The sequence below is a fragment of the Sardina pilchardus genome, chromosome 14 (genome assembly GCF_963854185.1).
Source record: "Sardina pilchardus chromosome 14, fSarPil1.1, whole genome shotgun sequence".
In the NCBI taxonomy this organism is placed as follows: domain Eukaryota; kingdom Metazoa; phylum Chordata; class Actinopteri; order Clupeiformes; family Clupeidae; genus Sardina; species Sardina pilchardus.
Window position 1 is genome coordinate 33,471,812 of NC_085007.1, and position 18,516 is coordinate 33,490,327.

Sequence of the window (18,516 nt, forward strand, 5' to 3'; positions counted from 1 at the left end):
TTTTTGGTCGTACGTGTTATCCAATTGCGTCAAAGTCCAGAATCAGTCAGATTGGTTGTGTTATCCAATTGCGTGCCGTGATATTTTCAAATGCATGCTTGGTGTCCTACATTTAGTGATGTAAGTTATGAACACATTTTGATAAACTATCCTAACATATTTACATATATCCATACATACATATATACATCCACACAGTTGCTGAACATACGTTATTTCAGGTTAGTTTGCGACAATATACAAGTTTACCCAAAATCCTTGCTACCTAGCTAGCGAACATCACTAATAGTTCCTATTCACTTTTTGTTTACTGTACTAACGTTAGCTAGCGAGCTAGCTCGGTTTATGGGCAAAAATGAATTATTTATTCCGTGCCAGAGAGAGTGTTTCATTGACATCACACATAAGCAATGACAATAAAATAGTATGCAATATACAATATACATGATAAATAAGTCCGTAACTGATGCCATTTTGTTCCACTGGCGAATCCTTCTATGATTAATCTTGGAAACCAGACTCGGCTCTTAAAGGGATAGTTCGGGTTTTAAGACACAAAGTTATATGGGTTCCCTGTCAGCAATGTTGTGCATCAGCACTGACTTACCCCCCGACGGCGTCCTGTGAGCCGAGATCCAGCCGGTTTTTGATCGTTTTTGATGCTGAAGAAAGTAGTCCGGCAAGTTGCTGGGGTCACGAAAGTAAAGTGTTTTTCTTCTCAAAACCATATGCATTCAAAAGAGTGATATATTTGCACCACAAAAACGTTGTCCAGGAAAAATTCAAACCTCGTTATCACTTGGCACTATTTTTCTCGATTCCTATCACTGCGCGCTACTGACAGCTGGACAACGTTTTTGTGGTGCAAATATATCACTCTTTTGAAAGCATATGGTTTTGAGAAGAAAAACACTTTACTTTCGTGACCCCAGCAACTTGCCGGACTACTTTCTTCAGCATCAAAAACGATCAAAAACCGGCTGGATCTCGGCTCACAGGACGCTGTCGGGGGGTAAGTCAGTGCTGATGCACAACGTTGCTGACAGGGAACCCATATAACTTTGTGTCTTAAAACCCGAACTATCCCTTTAAGCCTGCTGTTATCACATCTCATGCACACACTGAACATCGTCACTTTGGTGTGTTCAGAGGCACTTTTTTGACCAACCCGGGGAGATGGGAGAGCTGACTGATCAGTCCGACTGCTTTTCTGCCGACGGTTGGCCATCAGCTTGGTGTTTCCTGACCTTTAAACTTTCTCTATATGCATAAAAGGCCCATTTCTCTCAAATATTGTTCACAAATCTGTCTAAATCTGTGTTAGTGAGCACTTCTCCTTTGCCGATATAATCCATCCACCTCACAGGTGAAGCATATCTGCTGTGTGTGTATGTGGGTATTGGGGGGGGGTCTGAAAATCAGTTTGGCCACCATTTGCCTCAAGCAGTGCAACACATCTCCTTCGCATAGAGTTGATCAGGTTGGTGATTGTGACCTGTGGAATGTTGGTCCACTCTTCTTCAATGGCAAAGTTGCTGGATATTAGCAGGACCTGGAACACGCCTGACCTGGACATATATGCCGATCCAGAGCATCCCAAACATGCTCAATGGGTGACATGTCCAGTCTGGAGTATGCTGGCCATGCAAGAACTGGGATGTTTGGGGCTTCCAGGAATTGTGCACAGATCCTTGCAATATGGGCTGTGTATTATCATGCTGCAACATGAGGTGATGGTCCTGGATGAATGGCACAACAAAGTGCCTCAGGATCTGGTCACGGTATCTCTGTGCATTCAAAATCCATCAATAAAATGCACCTGTGTTTGTTGTCCATAACACATTCCGGCCCATACTATAACCCTACCGCCACCATGGGCCAATCGATCCACAACATTGACATCAGAAAACTGCTCACCCACACAACACCATACACGCTGGGGCATCTGCCCTTTACAGTGAAAACTGGGATTCATCCATTAAGAGGCCACCTCTGCAAAGTGCCAGACCCCATGGAATATGAGCATTTGTCCACTCAAGTTGGTTATGACGACGACCTGCAGTCAGGTCGAAACCCTGATGAGCATGCAGATGAAATTCTTTGGTTATGCAAAGCAAGATACGTCGTCGTAGTTCATGTCTATGGGCGGAAAACGGGGATCACTTCCTCTGCATAAAGGGGGTGTGTCATGCGTGTCATGTCCATAGACTTCAATGGAACAGCTCTGCATAAAGGGGGATTTTGCCCCCCCTCCCTCTTGCGATTCGGGTTCCAGGAGGTGGCTTCTCATGAAGTATCTTGTTCCGCCCTTAATGATCTTTGTGCAAACTGATTGTTGCAGCAGCTGTCCAGGTGGCCGGTAATCAGGCGATCTTGGAGGTGAAGATGCTGGATGTGGAGGTCCTGGGCTGGTGTGGTCACATGTGGTATGCAGTTGTAAGGCCGGTTTGGATGTACTGCCAAATTCTCTGAAACGCCTTTGGAGACAGCTTATGGGAGAGAAATGAACATTCAATTCACACAGCTCTGGTAGACATTCCTGCAGTCAGCATGCCAATTGCACACTCCTTCGATACTTGCAACATCTGGCATTCTGCTGTGTGATGGAACAGCACATTTTAGAGTGGCCTTTCATTGTGACCAGCCTAAGGCACATCTGTGCAATCACAATATAGCTGCAAGCAGCAATGTGGGGGCCAAGCAAAGATGTGGAAGAGTGGGCATGTGGGCGTATGCATGTGTATGTGTGTGAGTGTGTTGCTTTGACAATGCAAAAGTAAGGTTGCCACCTGTCCCGGTTTCACCTGATTGTCCCGTTTTTTAACTCATTCACTGCCATTGACGTCTTTAAACGTCAATTTAAACACTTACGTTGACTGCCATTGAATTGCATTTTTCTAAAGGGGAGGGCTCATGGGTGGGCTTGGGAACGATCTGGCAGAGTTTCAGGCTTGTAAACAGATTGTGCTCGCGATCCGAACCGCTAGATGGCAGCAGTGCCATTTGGATGATTAGTATCTGCCTGTAGAACCACATGCAGAGACATACAACAAACACTACCAGCGCGGCAGCGGCAGCTATTGTTAGGCTATGTATTATGCTTATATGTATATGCTTAACAAAGTTTTGTGCGTTATATATATATATATATATAGATTCCTGCATGCTGCATTACCGTGACCCTTAGCCTACCTTGTGGATGATTTTTTCTCATTGGAATACAGCAGGACAGGATGCCTTTTATCTAACAAACGCAAAAGCTGAGATTGTTGGAAGGACTAGGCTACTCAACAAATCGTTATCGTTTTGGATTGTCGGATTTTTATACTGATTGTTTGGACTTATGGACAATGAACTTTGAGGGGTGGTTGTTAGTGCTTTACAAAGCTTTGTGTTGATAAGTGTCGGTCCTCCTGTCCTTCAGCTCACTGCGCGATGCAGTTGCGCATAGTGGCCACGAACTCATGAACTGTTTACGACACAATACAGTGTGATATTTGTGTTTTTCGTTTCTTAGATTTAATGCATGTTTGACATGTAAACAGGCCTTCTGTCCGTTAACTTAAGGCCTTCTTTTGCATGGGTTGCTCGCATCCGCCCGTAACCTTATAGGCTATTATGTGCGTAGTGCTCTTGATTATAATAAGAGGCAAATTGTTACAGGACAACTTAAACTGACTTCCCCAATGCTTCCCCGCAGCACATTACATTTTAAAAGCATATAATATAGGATGAACAAAGTCTATGGACTTGCTATATTAAATCCAGTAGCCTAATAATTAGGCTATGTGCCACGTCCGATTTCGCAAGTGATGTAGTAGGCTACATTTAAAAATCGACAGCCGTCTGTGAGACTATCCATTTCATGAAGAGCAATTGTCTTGTGCGATCATTCCCCCTCCCCCACACTCGTCTAACCAGTTCACTAGACATTATAGCCTACCTATATGCGGCATTGAGGACGACTGCCTCCCTCCCCCCTCTCTCTCGACAGACAGACACTTGAGCCTGACACTAGGGCTCGGGATCATGACATCAAAACTTCGCTTCAGCTTCACTCCATAGTTTACTATGGATTACTATGGATTTACTCCCGCCTATTAGTGTGTTCCTGTTACTTAGTTTTTGCCTTCTTGGTCGTATGTTGCTGTGTAGTGGGGTGTAACAGTGCAACCAACGATCGCAAGAGGAAAAGAATAAATCACTACTATATTTCTGCTTCTTGTCTTGTGCATCTGAATGAATGGATATTATGTTCGGTGCGCTACCAAATGGCGGCGATATTCCTAGAATGCAAGACGTGTGCCCGAGCCCTATTATGTAAATGTAAATGTTTGTGTGTGTGCGCTGAACCACGAATTCACATATTAACTTTTCTTTTCAGCAGACATCACAAACATAAAAAAAATCACAAAACGTTCGCGAATCTTTCATTTTTTTAATAAAACAATGCCTTTCGTTTTGATGGGTTCCAGAGAGGTTCGTGGAATGGTTCAGAGATAGGCACAGACTACCATAGGCTGCTGGGCGTCAAGCTACACTACCGTTCAAAAGTTTGGGGTCACCCAGAAAATGTTGTGTTTTCCATGAAAAGTCACACTTATTTACCACCATGAGTTGTAAAATGAATAGAAAATATAGTCAAGACATTGACAAGGTTAGAAATAATGATTTTTATTTGAAATAATATTTTTTTTCCTTCAAACTTTGCTTTCGTCAAAGAATCCTCCATTTGCAGCAATTACAGCATTGCAGACCTTGGGCATTCTAGCTGTTCATTTGTTGAGGTAATCAGGAGAAATTTCACCCCATGCTTCTAGAAGCCCCTCCCACAAGTTGGATTGGCTGGATGGACACTTCTTGCGTACCATACGGTCAAGCTGCTCCCACAACAGCTCAATGGGGTTTAGATCTGGTGACTGCGCTGGCCACTCCATTACAGATAGAATACCAGCTGCCTGCTTCTTCTCTAAATAGTTCTTGCACAACTTGGAGGTGTGCTTTGGGTCATTGTCCTGTTGTAGGATGAAATTGGCTCCAATCAAGCGCTGTCCACAGGGTATGGCATGGCGTTGCAAAATGGAGTGATAGCCTTCCTTATTCAGAATCCCTTTAACCCTGAACAAATCTCCCACCTTACCAGCACCAAAGCAACCCCAGACCATCACGTTACCCCCACCATGCTTGACAGATGGCGTCAGGCACTCTTCCAGCATCTTTTCAGTTGTTCTGCGTCTCACAAATGTTCTTCTGTGTGATCCAAACACCTCAAACTTCGATTCGTCCGTCCATAACACTTTTTTCCAATCTTCCTCTGTCCAATGTCTGTGTTCTTTTGCCCATATTAATCTTTTTCTTTTATTGGCCAGTCTTAGATATGGCTTTTTCTTTGCCACTCTGCCCTGAAGGCCAGCATCCCGGAGTCGCCTCTTCACTGTAGATGTTGACACTGGCGTTTTGCGGGTACTATTTAATGAAGCTGCCAGTTGAGGACCTGTGAGGCGTCTATTTCTCAAACTAGAGACTCTAATGTACTTATCTTCTTGCCGAGTTGTGCAGCGGGGCCTCCCACTTCTCTTTCTACTCTGGTTAGAGCCTGTTTGTGCTGTTCTCTGAAGGGAGTAGTACACACCGTTGTAGGAAATCTTCAGTTTCTTGGCAATTTCTCGCATGGAATAGCCTTCATTTCTAAGAACAAGAATAGACTGCCGAGTTTCACATGAAAGTTCTCTTTTTCTGGCCATTTTGAGCGTTTAATCATCCCCACAAATGTGATGCTCCATACTCAACTAGCTCAAAGGAAGGTCAGTTTTATAGCTTCTCTAACCAACTAAACTGTTTTCAGCTGTGCTAACATAATTGCACAAGGGTTTTCTAATCATCCATTAGCCTTCTGACCCAATGAGCAAACACATTGTACCATTAGAACACTGGAGTGATAGTTGCTGGAAATGGGCCTCTATACACCTATACATCTATATGTAGATATTGCACCAAAAAACAGACATTTGCAGCTAGAATAGTCATTTACATTAGCAATGTATAGATTAGTTTAAACTTAGATTAGTTTAAAGCACTGTTTAAAAAAAACAGTGTTTTTCTTTCAAAAATAAGGAAATTTCTGGGTGACCCCAAACTTTTGAGCGGTAGTGTATATGACAGCATTTTATCATGTGGTGAATTAATAACTAACGTCAGTGTAACATGTCAGAACTTTTGATTGGCGTTTCAAGTGGATGGAGCGAATAAAGCATGGTGGTAATTACATTCGGACTGTGGTGCATCTGGTTGAAGCATGTGTATCGTACGCCAGCGACCGGGGTTCGAAACTTACTCGAAGAACCTCTCCGGAACCTATCAAGATAAATTCATAGTTTTATTAAAAGCAATGAAAGATTTTCTGTTTTGCGATTCTTTTTATGTTTGCGATGTCTGCTGAAAAGAAAAGTTAATATGTGAATTCGTGGTTCAGCGCACACTCACACACATTTTTACATTGACATAGCGTCGGGCTCAAGTGTCGTCCTCAGTGCCGCAGGTAGGCTATAGCCTAATGTAGTGAACTGGTTAGACGAGTGTGGGGGAGGGGGAATGATCGCACAAGACAATTGCTCTTCATGAAATGGATCTCACAGACGGCTGTCGATTTTTAAATGTAGCCTACTACACCACTTGCGAAATCGGACATGACACATAGCCTAATTATTAGGCTACTGGATTTAATATAGCAAATCCATAGACTTTGTTCATCCTATATATACAATAAGTATATAAAATCCGACAATCCAAAACGATAACGAGATCTCCCAGAAACGAAAAACAAGTTTGTTGAGTAGCCTAGTCCTTCCAACAACCTCAGCTTTTGCGTTGGATAGATAAAAGGCATCCTGTCCTGTTGTATTCCAATGAGAAAAAAACATCCACAAGGGTCACGGTAATGCAGCATGCATGAATCTCTCCCACCCCCCCCCCCCTTCTCTCTCTCTCTCTCTCACTCTCTCTTTCTATATATATATAGAGCTGGCTTAACAAAGTTTTGTGCGTTATATATAACGCACAAAACTTTGTTAAGCCAGCTCCACACATAACAATAGCTCCCGCGCGCTCTCCCCGGTCTCCATTTAAACTAAGGGCAAACCCATTCATTCGTGCCCAAAAAATATTGTCAGTAAGGATAGGTCATATTACCAAATGGCGAACCTCGAAAATTATTTTGGATATAGAGCCGTGTCCATTACGCACTACAGTTATTTTTTAGGCTATTGTTTTATTTGAGTGTTTTTGTCTACCATGGCAAACATAGTTGAAACGTTCGCTCTAAACTTATGTATTTCCAATCGGCTTTCACAATCAGCTACAGCTGCGCTGATGATCACCATGAAAACTTGCAATGTCTATACAGGACTGCTTTCACTTCCCCGAGTCGCGAACGCAACATGCACAACAATATACCGATATTTAGCAAACACATGTATTTCCAGCTCTCAAAACCGATGAGGTCCAGATCTCAGTGGCCTCATAGCTGCCTACAGCCATGCATAGTAAGCCTAATAATAGCCTTGCCAAATAAGTCATCAGTCACACACCCCTAATCGCGGGGTTGACCTATTCCTTTCACACTGAGCCCCGATGAAAACAACCTCCTTGGCGGAGATAATAATTAGGCCTATCAAATTAAAAACACACTACGACAGGTATACTTGTGTGATCACGCAACACAAGAGAGCATTTAGCGATGGGACAGTTGTGAATGAGTGCTTAACACCCTGGAGTCTGTTAATCAACTCGTTTTCAAATATATAGCCTATCCTATATGTTTTAAGAGAATATGGCAATGATAATGGCACTTTCTAAAAACAATAAATTCTTAGGATTTGTCCTCTCACCTGCAGCAGGCCCATTCAAAAGCCCATCCACCTAATTTGCATTTGAAAGAGCCAATCACTAAAGTGACACATTTAGTCTGGAAAAAGTAGCAGGCTAGCCTACTTTATGAGTTTTTTTGACCCCTCTAATAAATTGCCTATAGGCCTACTACGATAATGGAGGAAGGGCTGCCTCACTGTTCCCCCTAAGAGTTTTTTCATAAGATAAAATGTTTACTCTATTTAAGTTTAGGATTTGGTAGACAAGACAACCTCGGAAAAGTTCTTCAGATAAACAATGTTTTATTGAATTAAAGGAAAGAAAATGTATCGCCGGGGTTTCGGGGCTTGCGAAGGCATTCGTTGATCTTATCGATGCAGTCCTTGCGGCCACTTCTCCCATAGGAAACTTTCTGTTTAGTGTTGACAACACAAAGGCCTTCACGTTGTGTGGCAGTGCTTGCTTGCCCTTCGATCCATCCCAGTTGGTGGTTTTGCACCAGGCTCTGTAGTGCTCCTTTGGGGTGATGGCTCTGAAGAGCAGGCATCCGTATCTACCAACTTTGCCGCGACTCTGTTGGTGAATCCGACAATGTTGTTCTGGGCCAACAGCTCACGTCTTCGGACCTAATTTCACTCCATGTCTTGCGGACCAGCAGCAGTCTCCACGTTTCGCGGCCCATAGTTTGAGAAACGCTGCATTAAAGTGTCATTAGGTTGTAGGCTATATGTTTAGTGTTTTCTTTGTGTGTTTTTCATTGTAGTGTGTGTGCATTGAGTAGTTCCTTAAAATACGGAACAAAGAGCGTCCCGTAGGCTATCTGTTCAATACGGAAGAAGACTTCCAATACGGAAAAACTATTACTTATATATTTCTTATAACGAAACGCGAAGAAAAAATACAAGGACTGACCATCTCGTTTCTCCGCGTTTCCCCCAATACCATGGCGACAAAGATAAATAAATATGATTTGACATTTAAATGTTTGTAGCGCGCCAGTTTACCCAGTGTGTGTGCATTGAGTAGTTCCTTAAAATACGGAACAAAGAGCGTCCCGTAGGCTATCTGTTCAATACGGAAGAAGACTTTATCTATTACTTAGGCTATATATTTCTTATAATGAAACGCGAAGAAAAAATACAAGGACTGACCATCTCGTTTCTCCGCGTTTCCTCCAATACCATGGCGACAAAGAGAAATAAATATGATTTGACATTTAAATGTTTGTAGCGCGCTAGTTTACCCATCCCCTACATCAAAACAGCTTAGAATCAATCAAAGAATCAGCTGTGTCGGCGTTAGGCTGTAGGCGATTTTCTATAAACATTTTCATTCATTTCAACAATGGTTCATTGAAGCGTCGTTTGAATAATTTTGCCAGTCATCACTTTCATTTTAATGATTAAATGAGATTAAGGAGTCGACTATTGACGGATATGCGGTCTTCATCATTAAATGCAGTTGAAACTTTCTGCCACCTGGTGGTTGTTTGGGTACATTGCCTTAGCCTCGAAAAAAATCGGCTTGACGGCCTGCGGGATCTCTTCGGGAGTCCCGCGGGAGAAGGTGCATTCTCAACCCGTACCCACTGTATTAAAGAGATTTCTGTTAAATACATTTTATTTTCAGTTGTCAAATGTGCTGGTGGGGACAAAATCTGTGATAACAAGTGCTGGGTTCATGTAGCCTACCCAGCGTCGCCGGTTAAAATGAACATGCCTCTGTTTTAAAATAGCGTACACATTTCTAAGTAAAGTATTCCTAGCATATAAATGTAGCCTAAATGTCCATCTTGTCCATCTCTTTCGTTCGCTGAGCTTCACACAAGGATCTGGGACTTCTGGATAAGAGATTTATTTCTGAAGGCGGGGCCTTGTAAAAAAAAATCCTTGCATGTGATTTGATAAACCACTTGACTGTTATCTTGAATGACGTGCTAGGCTACTTCAAGCTCTTGCCAAACCCGGTCGGAAGAAGAGTGAAAACATCCTTGCCACCAATAAATGCCTTCAAAACCATTCTCTGTTCATCGTTTAAAGGATGAATACTCGATAGATCCGACAAAACGGTTGAAATAGCAGAATCAATGGCAGCACAAGACTCCTCGCTGCATGCCGCTATTGTTGTTTGAATCAGACAGTCACTTCGGCGCTACGTCATATCTATGAAATCCCCGCCGGCAATCCAGATTTTTTGCTCCCTTGAAGGAGTTTGCATTGCCCTCGAGCCCACACCCTTGTGTGGAGCTCAGCGATACGCCTCTGGTGGAGCATGGCGTAACTACAAGGGTCTGGCGAGAGTCAGGCTATGGGTTCGCTTCCAGATATAGGCTCACTTCCTGTGTGGCTGCTTCGCCGCCAATTTCAATTGGCTGTTACAGGCAAATACTTCTGCCAATTGTTCCTAAAAGCAATGTGATGATAAGTCATGGTCTGAAGATGGTCTGTGCAAATGTTGGTGAGTATCAGATGAAATTTGTGACCTGTGAAACTTTTTGAAAGTTTTGATCTTGTCCTGTTGGTGGCGCTACAGCGTGAATGGTAAAGTCTTGGACATTGGTGGGTTGGGCTATATCTGTTGACATAATCCACTGAGCAAGTTTCAACTTGAAAATAGCAACAACATCAGCAAATCACTTCCTCTGTTTCATTTCAAATGTATTTGTAATGCAAAAAAAAAGGGTTGGCACCATTATTTTGCAGCTGCTACTCTGAATGCATCCATGATCACCATAGCCAAATGAAAACACAGATGCAAGTACTGCCACATACTGTGACATTGGCTGCCTAGAAGGTGTGTAGATTGCCTAAAACTCTGTTTTTCTTTGTTTTCCTCAGTTCACATTCATACACAAAACGAGTTTTCCTAAATCTCCACTTTTGCCAGAGTTTTTAGAAAGAATCGGATTCAGTGGCAAAATTGCCGTTTCCGTATAAACGAAAGGCACAAACGAAGGGGAAAACCTCTAGGCCAGATAGATTGCGAACGTAACATTCTTAGTGCCATGGGCTATGTCCAGAAGTCAAGCGTGCACGCTGGATAGTACCCTCTTCCCAGTAGCGTCTTAGTTAGCTCGCTCCTCAGTATGCGTCCCTACCTACATTTGGACAGCACTAACTAGTTGGCGTCACCTGACTCGGGGAGAGGGGTGTGTTGACGATTTACATGACGTGTGGAGCTTGACCTGCGCTGCGCAATGGATTATGGGATATCTGAGGCCAAAAAAGATGCATCGATGCACACTTGGAAATCACGCCAAACGAAGTACCCACTAGTGAGAGCGCTTGACTTTCGGACAGTCTATTCTGACGTAACTTCCGGAAAATGCACACTGCCCAGCGTGCACGCTTGACTTCTGGACACAGCCATGGCCAACCCGCAGAAAGCACATGCTGTGATACTTAAATGTACGTCCTATTTACCAATCCTGAAACTCGTTGGGTAATCTGCGCCTTTCTCCGCCCCCTAACACAATTAACGAAGGTGAGCAACTGAACGACACTTCACGACACTTCACCCGGGAGCGCAGTTGAATGAAGTTAACTGATGACCACATTAAAATGAATCGTTTAGCAATCATGAAATAATACAATGCATAGTGTCAACAAGCAGGAAGATACTGAAGAGCAGTAGTTCTACTCAAACTAGGCTACTTGTGCACGAAGGCTATGGAAGATTGATCAAATCTAGCAAGTAGGGAAGTTTAAGCGGATGGCGTGAAAGTGAAAGTAAGATGTTCGAATGGCCAGCGAAAGTTAAGGTTGCTTTTGATATAGTACAAAGACACAAAACTGGTCGACTAATTAGCAATTATGTTGTCTTTGAAAGGTTCTCTTTTTTTGCATTTAACAGCATTTAACAGCTGCTTTTAAAAGGCGGAAATATTTAGGTGCAAAATAGACGTGCGCTTTCATGGGCAGTTTTAGTACAGGAGAATACATAATTAGGCGCATTTTACACCTCTCCCATCTTTTTACACAATACTCCCACTCTCACCTGATATGCATGAGACGGAAAAGCGCAATTTTACATTCTCAGCTCCTACAGCAGGCAGTCTGCGTCTTTACCTCTTTGCGGCCTGATTGTACATACCACGCTATCTTTTTAAACGCACATTGCGAAACAAATGTGCCTGAAGTGGGCGCAAAGTGTTAGTACATCTGCCCGCGTGTATGTGTGAACAGGGCCTAACATATATTTTAAACAGATTTGTGTGCTCATTTTTTTTTAGTTCCAAGGACCCCTTTAGGGGGAGAAAAAATTCTGAGGACCCCCAATTAAGCAAAATCCAAGAAAACACAGGATAGTGGCCCCCAATTAAGCAAAATCTCAGAAAACACGGGATAGTGGTGTGGCTATGGTCCTTGTACTTGTCTAATGCACAAATTTGAAACACAATGGGATGAATTGAACAATATAGGAGATCTCCTCCACTCACCTCTTTCGGTGAACTTTTTCCTCGTTTTAGCTCTTTTTTTTTTTATGTTTTTGGACTTATGGTTGTTCATCTAATGGACAAATGGCGAAAATACAAAACAAAAAACTGAAGAGGTTTTTGTCCTTATTCATGGAATGTGAAAATCTACGCCTCTGTTTTTAGTGCCAAGGGGAAGTAGTGATAAAGACAGAGGTCAAAATAAGAGAAGTGATCGGGTTTTAAAGGTGCATTCAGCGATTAGGCAGGAAGTCATATTTGTTTATGTTTATGTTTGTATTTTAATTTATTAGCAACCGAAAAAGTAAAAAATCACCGCTCATCCGTGTGAGGTGCAGGATTAAGAGTGGCTGGATATTTTAAAGAAGAATCCGCACACTTCAAGTCTGTGCAAAAATAGCTTTACTGTTTGCTAGCTTTCGGTCATTAGACCTTCATCAGGCAAATTGATTAGCAACCAAAACAGCCATACATTATATGATACGACCAATTGAAGGACTAGTTTTTTTTTTTTAATTTTGCACACATACAGAATATCAAATACCCAAATTGAAAATAAATGTTTTCATGAGAGACAGCCACTGTCCAGTCCCTCGTAAAGAAACCTGGCCTTGATCCTTCCAATTTGAAACACTTTCGTCTAATATCTTAATTGCCCTTTATCTCCAAAATTCTGGAAAAGGCGATCTTGATTCAACTTTCTGAAGCGTTAAAGGGCAATAGCATCCTGGAGAAATTTCAGTCAGGTTTTCGTCATATGCAGACTATTGAAACTGCTGTTATCAGGGTATCTGATGATCTATTTTGGTGTTGCTGGATCTTACCACTGCTTTTGGTACAATTGATCATACTATTTTAATCAGCAGACCAAGAGAATGGGTTGACATTTTTTGTTTTATTTCCTCTTCCTCATCTATTACTTGCGGTGTTCCCCAAGGTTCAACTTTAGGACCAATATTGTTTTACAGTACCTGTATTACCTCTAGAGATTATTATTATTATTGGGGGCCAAGCAGCGAAGCTGCGAGGCAACCCCTAGTGATTGTACGTATTCTTATTATTATTATTATTACACATTGCCCATTTCCCAGCCAACCATACACTCCAGAGTTCTGAAATTTGGCACACTCATTCAACTTCAAATTTGCCCGAATCTATTAAATTTACAGACAACAAACCCCAAAACTCCAGCGCCACCAACAGGTCAGGCTGAATTTTTCTAAAAGTTACCCAGGTCTCAAATTTTGTCCATTTCTTACCAAACTTGTCACACATGACCTTCACACAAGGCCACTCAAGACTTATCAGTTTGTTAATTAATATTCAAAAGCGTTTGCCTGTCACAGCCAATCAAAGTTGGCAACGCACCAAAAAACAGCATGTGAACCTATACTCTATGTAACCAAAGAACCATACAGTAAAAAGTTGGGATTTTTTGGTACACTTATTCTCCCTAAGCCAATGACCACATACCTCAATTTTCAGACCCCAGAGCCCAAAACTCCAGCGCCACCAACAGGTCAAAATTCATCAATTTTTCAACAACATTAATGCAAATAACTCTAAAATGCGTAGACCTATCAAGCTGAAACTTGCTCAGTACATTAACGCAATAGGTATAGCCCCACCCACCAATTAACAAGACTTTTCCACAAACGCTGTAGCGCCAAATAGACCAAGGTCAAAACTTTCAAAAAGTTTCACAGGTCAGAGATTTCATCCGATTCTCACCAAACTTGTCACACATGACCTTCAGACAAGGCCACTCAAGACTTATCACTTTGTTAATAAATATTCATAAGCGTTTGCCTGTCACAGCCAATCAAAGTTGGTGACGCACCAAAAAACAGCATGTGAACCTATTCTCTATGTAACCAAAGAACCATACAGTAAAAAGTTGGGATATTTGGTACACTTATTCTCCCTAAGCCAATGACCACATACCTCAATTTTCAGACCCCAGAGCCCAAAACTCCAGCGCCACCAACAGGTCAAAATTCATCAATTTTTCAACAACATTAATGCAAATAACTCTAAAATGCTTAGACCTATCAAGCTGAAACTTGCTCAGTGTATTAACGCAAAAGGTATAGCCCCACCCACCAATTAACAAGACTTTTCAACAAACGCTGTAGCGCCACCAACAGACCAAGATCAGAACTTTCAAAAAGTTTCACAGGTCACAAATTTCATCCGATTCTCACCAAAATTTGCACACACCATCTTCAGACCATGCCTTCTTATTGCATTGCTTTTTGGAACAATTGACAGAAGTGCTCGCCTCTAACAATCCAAATTGGCGGTGAAGCCGCCACACAGTAAGTGAACCTACATCTCAGCAAGGCTTTCACGTATCAAGACTTGGGAACACATCCCAAGGACACACACACACACAAAAAAAAAAAATAGAAACTAATTTGGGCTATTTTCTTAACATCTACTCTCTCTCTGTCCCAAACCCAGACAAAAGCACACACACTCTCCTCTATGGTGGTTGTGGGGGGCGGGGGTTCCATTTGCACACGCCCACTCTTCCATTTCATGTGTTTTGACCACTAGGGGGGCATTATATTCACAGTAACTCAGCTCATTTTTCATTAATGCTTTCATAGGAAGTTAGCTCATTTGTCATTAATGCTTTCATCTCACACTCTGAAACCCAGACACAAGCACATACACCTTCCTCTATGGTGGTCATGGGGGGGGGGGTTAGCTTTCCCACATTTTCCCATGGACTTCCTGGATGACCACTACGTCTGTCCACCTACTGGGTGGTAAGACACCTGGGATTTTCCGCTGCTGTGCCTCAGCCAGAGGCCATGTGAATCTTAGCAATGCCACAGCCTCGAAAGGGATAGAGGGACTTACTCACTGTTAAACATCCTGCTGGTTCATTCTCTATATATAGCCCACTCTCGCCACAGTTTTCTCTGCGACGGTGGGTGAAAATTTGGACGATTTGGAGCTGAGCATTGTGGGTAAATCCCTCCCAAAGAGTTTATTGGGAGCCAAGCAACAACATTAATGCAAATATCTCTGCTATGCTTGAACCTATCAAGCTGAAACTTGCTCAGTGTATTAAGGCAAAAGTCAAGGCCCCACCCACCAATTAACAAGACTTTTCCATGATTGCTGTAGCGCCACCAACAGACCAAGGTCAAAACTTCCAAAAAGTTTCACAGGTCTCAAATTTCATCCGATTCTCACCAAAATTTGCACACATCATCTTCAGACCATGCTTTCTTATTGCCTTGCTTTGTGGAACAATTGACGGAAGTGCTGGCCTCTAACAGCCAATCCAAATTGGCGGCGAAGCCGCCACACAGGAAGTGAACCTATATCTCAGCAAGGCTTTCATGTACCAAGACCAAACTTAGAACATGGGCTCAGAACCCTATTAAGAGAGGCCTCAATAACTTTGGTGCCCTTTGACAACTGTGGGGGCGCTATAGTAACAGGAAGTAGGCTCATATCTCAGCAACGGTTTCAAGTATCAAAACCAAACTTGGTATATGGACTTGGGACCCCACCCTGAGGACGCACAATACATTTGGAGTACTCTGACCACTAGGGGCGCTATAATTAGCAAAACTTTCTCGGATCAACACCAAACTTGGCACGTGGACTTGTGGGCACATCCTGAGGACCTACACTAAATTTGGTGACGTTTGAACACTAGGGGCGCTATAATTAGCAAAACTTTCTCGTATCAACACCAAATTTGGTATGTGGACTTGTGAGCACATCCTGAGGACCTACACTAAATTTGGTGACGTTTGAACACTAGGGGCGCTATAATAAACAACACTTTCACCTATCGAAACAAAACTTGGTAAGTGGACTTAGGAACACATCCCAAGGACACACACACACAAAAAAAAAATTGAAATTAATTTTGGCTATTTTCTTCACATCTACTCTCTCTCTGTCTCAAACCCAGACACAAGCACACACACCCTCCTCTATGGTGGTCGTGGGGGGGTTCCATTTGCACATGCCCACTCTCCCATGTCATGTCTTTTGACCACTAGGGGGGCGCTATAATCACAGGAAGTCAGCTCATTTTTCATTCATGCTTTCATCTCTCTCTCTCTCTAACCCAGACACAAGCACACACAACCTCCTCTATGGTGGTCGTAGGGTGGGGGGTTCCATTTGCACATGCCCACTCTCCCATTTCATGTCTTTTGACCACTAGGGGGGCGCTATAATCACAGGAAGTCAGCTCATTTTTCATTAATGCTTTCATCTCTCTCGCTCTCTAACCCAGACACAAGCACACACACCCTCCTCTATGGTGGTCGTGGGGGGGGGGGGGGGGCGTTCCATTTGCACACGCCCACTCTCCCATGTCATGTCTTTTGACCACTAGGGGGGTGCTATAATCACAGGAAGTCAGCTCATTTTTCAGTAACGCTTTCATCTCTCTCTCTCTCTCAAGCCCAGACAAAAGCACACAAATACTCCTCTATGGTGGTCACAGGGGGAGGGGCAGAGGGGAGTTTGTCTTTCCAAATTTCCAAAGCTTGGCCCCCACATTGCTGCTCGCAGCTTTAATTATTATTACATTGCATGTCAATGCAATGTACTGTTATCCCTGTTCTTCTTATTATCGGGATTATTCTTCTTCCGACCAAAATCAATGATTTATAACACTAAAACCACTGAACCGTTTGACGTCATTCAAACCCTCCTACAAAGGTCTTGTAACAGAGATTTCTCCAATGTATTTTTCAAATTTGTGAACTTTATACTTTTAGAGATATTTACGATAACATTTTTTAAAACTCTCATCGAGTTAACGCTGAGACGCTTTGGCGGTAGAGTTTAGTTGTTATGTCAGTGCTCATTAAGCTGTAACAGCTGTGAAAACATTCTACCATGCCACAGCTGCTGTATCGTCTTGTCTCCTGCCGTAGCCTAGACCTTAGGATTTGCTTATCGTTACAGTAGCCGGTTAGCTCTAGCGTTATCAATAGCTAAAGACAATACAACTGAATGTTAACGTAAGCACTGTATTTAGTTAACGACAATCAACATGCCAGTTGCACCATTTAAGCTGCCTTCTCACCGTCGTTTCTACAAACAGCCACAGCCGTGCAATCATTTAAAGCTTTCGGTATCATTCACAAATTAAAAACCTTTGCTAACAGCTTAGGCTATTGTGCATTCCTATTAGGATAATCATACACTTGGAAACACTTCGAGAACATAGATACTAGCTCATCCTGTATGTTTGTGTAGCCTGTAATATCCTACCATAAGCTTAACGTTACATTTGCTAGATAGTCTACCTGTTGCTGCATCATTGTTGATTGGCATTGTTTGAGATTGTATTCCGTATTCCAGTGGGGTCTAAGCCGATGTATAATTTTTACCTGCATTTATGTAAGCTATCCTACTAGTAGTTTCACTGTAGGTGAACTTCAGTAGCCTACTAAACAAAGTGTTAGTGCTTGCAACTCGTTTGAAGTTGGCAACGTCATTTCAGTCTTTTATTCTAATAAATGAAGAGTTATTTTCCAAAATAGCCTAGGCAAACTATCCACAATTTTAATGCATTTTCATAAATCACTTTTTAAACGTGGGTTTCCAAGTAATTTCAGCGGAACTGTGATTGGGTTGTTATTTATCTATTCTGTGTCATAGGCTGTTGTCTTATTCTTTAACTAATACAATGTTTTTACACAGCAACCTTTTTGCATTTACATGCAATGTTAATTCCTTCCATGGAATTACTTTTTCTAGTTATTATTATTGTTTGGCTTCTTGTTTGTTTGTAAAGCACTTTGTGCTCTGTGCTTGAAAAGGGATAATACTAATTATAATAATAACAATAATAAAAATATAATAATAAATATAACAACAACAACATATACATACATTCACACATAATATATATATATATATATATATGTTATTATTATTATTATTATTATTATTATTACTGGGAGACAGTATGGTAAGTTGTGGAATGCCTAATTAGCAATAATTGTATAAGTTTTTGTTAGTTTTTCTGAGGTGTTTTTTTAGGCCCTGTCTATGTTGACTTCTTTTGTTGATGTTGACATTTTATGAATAGCCCACTGTAGCATTTTTAGTCTATATCAAAAGCGGTTGTTCACTTTGTGTGAATGAGGCTATTTTCTGCATCTTTTTTTATTCCAACTGTGAGCTCTTTGAGGGAGAAACGAAAATGCACACATATCCTGAAT

At 42.0% G+C, this 18,516-nt stretch overlaps 1 protein-coding gene across 1 annotated transcript in view; it reads left to right on the forward strand.

Annotated features, from left to right (window-relative positions):
- Nucleotides 1-18,516, forward strand: part of dmgdh (dimethylglycine dehydrogenase) — a 60,144-nt gene that overhangs the window by 7,655 nt on the left and 33,973 nt on the right. The gene's annotated exons all lie outside the window — the stretch shown is intronic.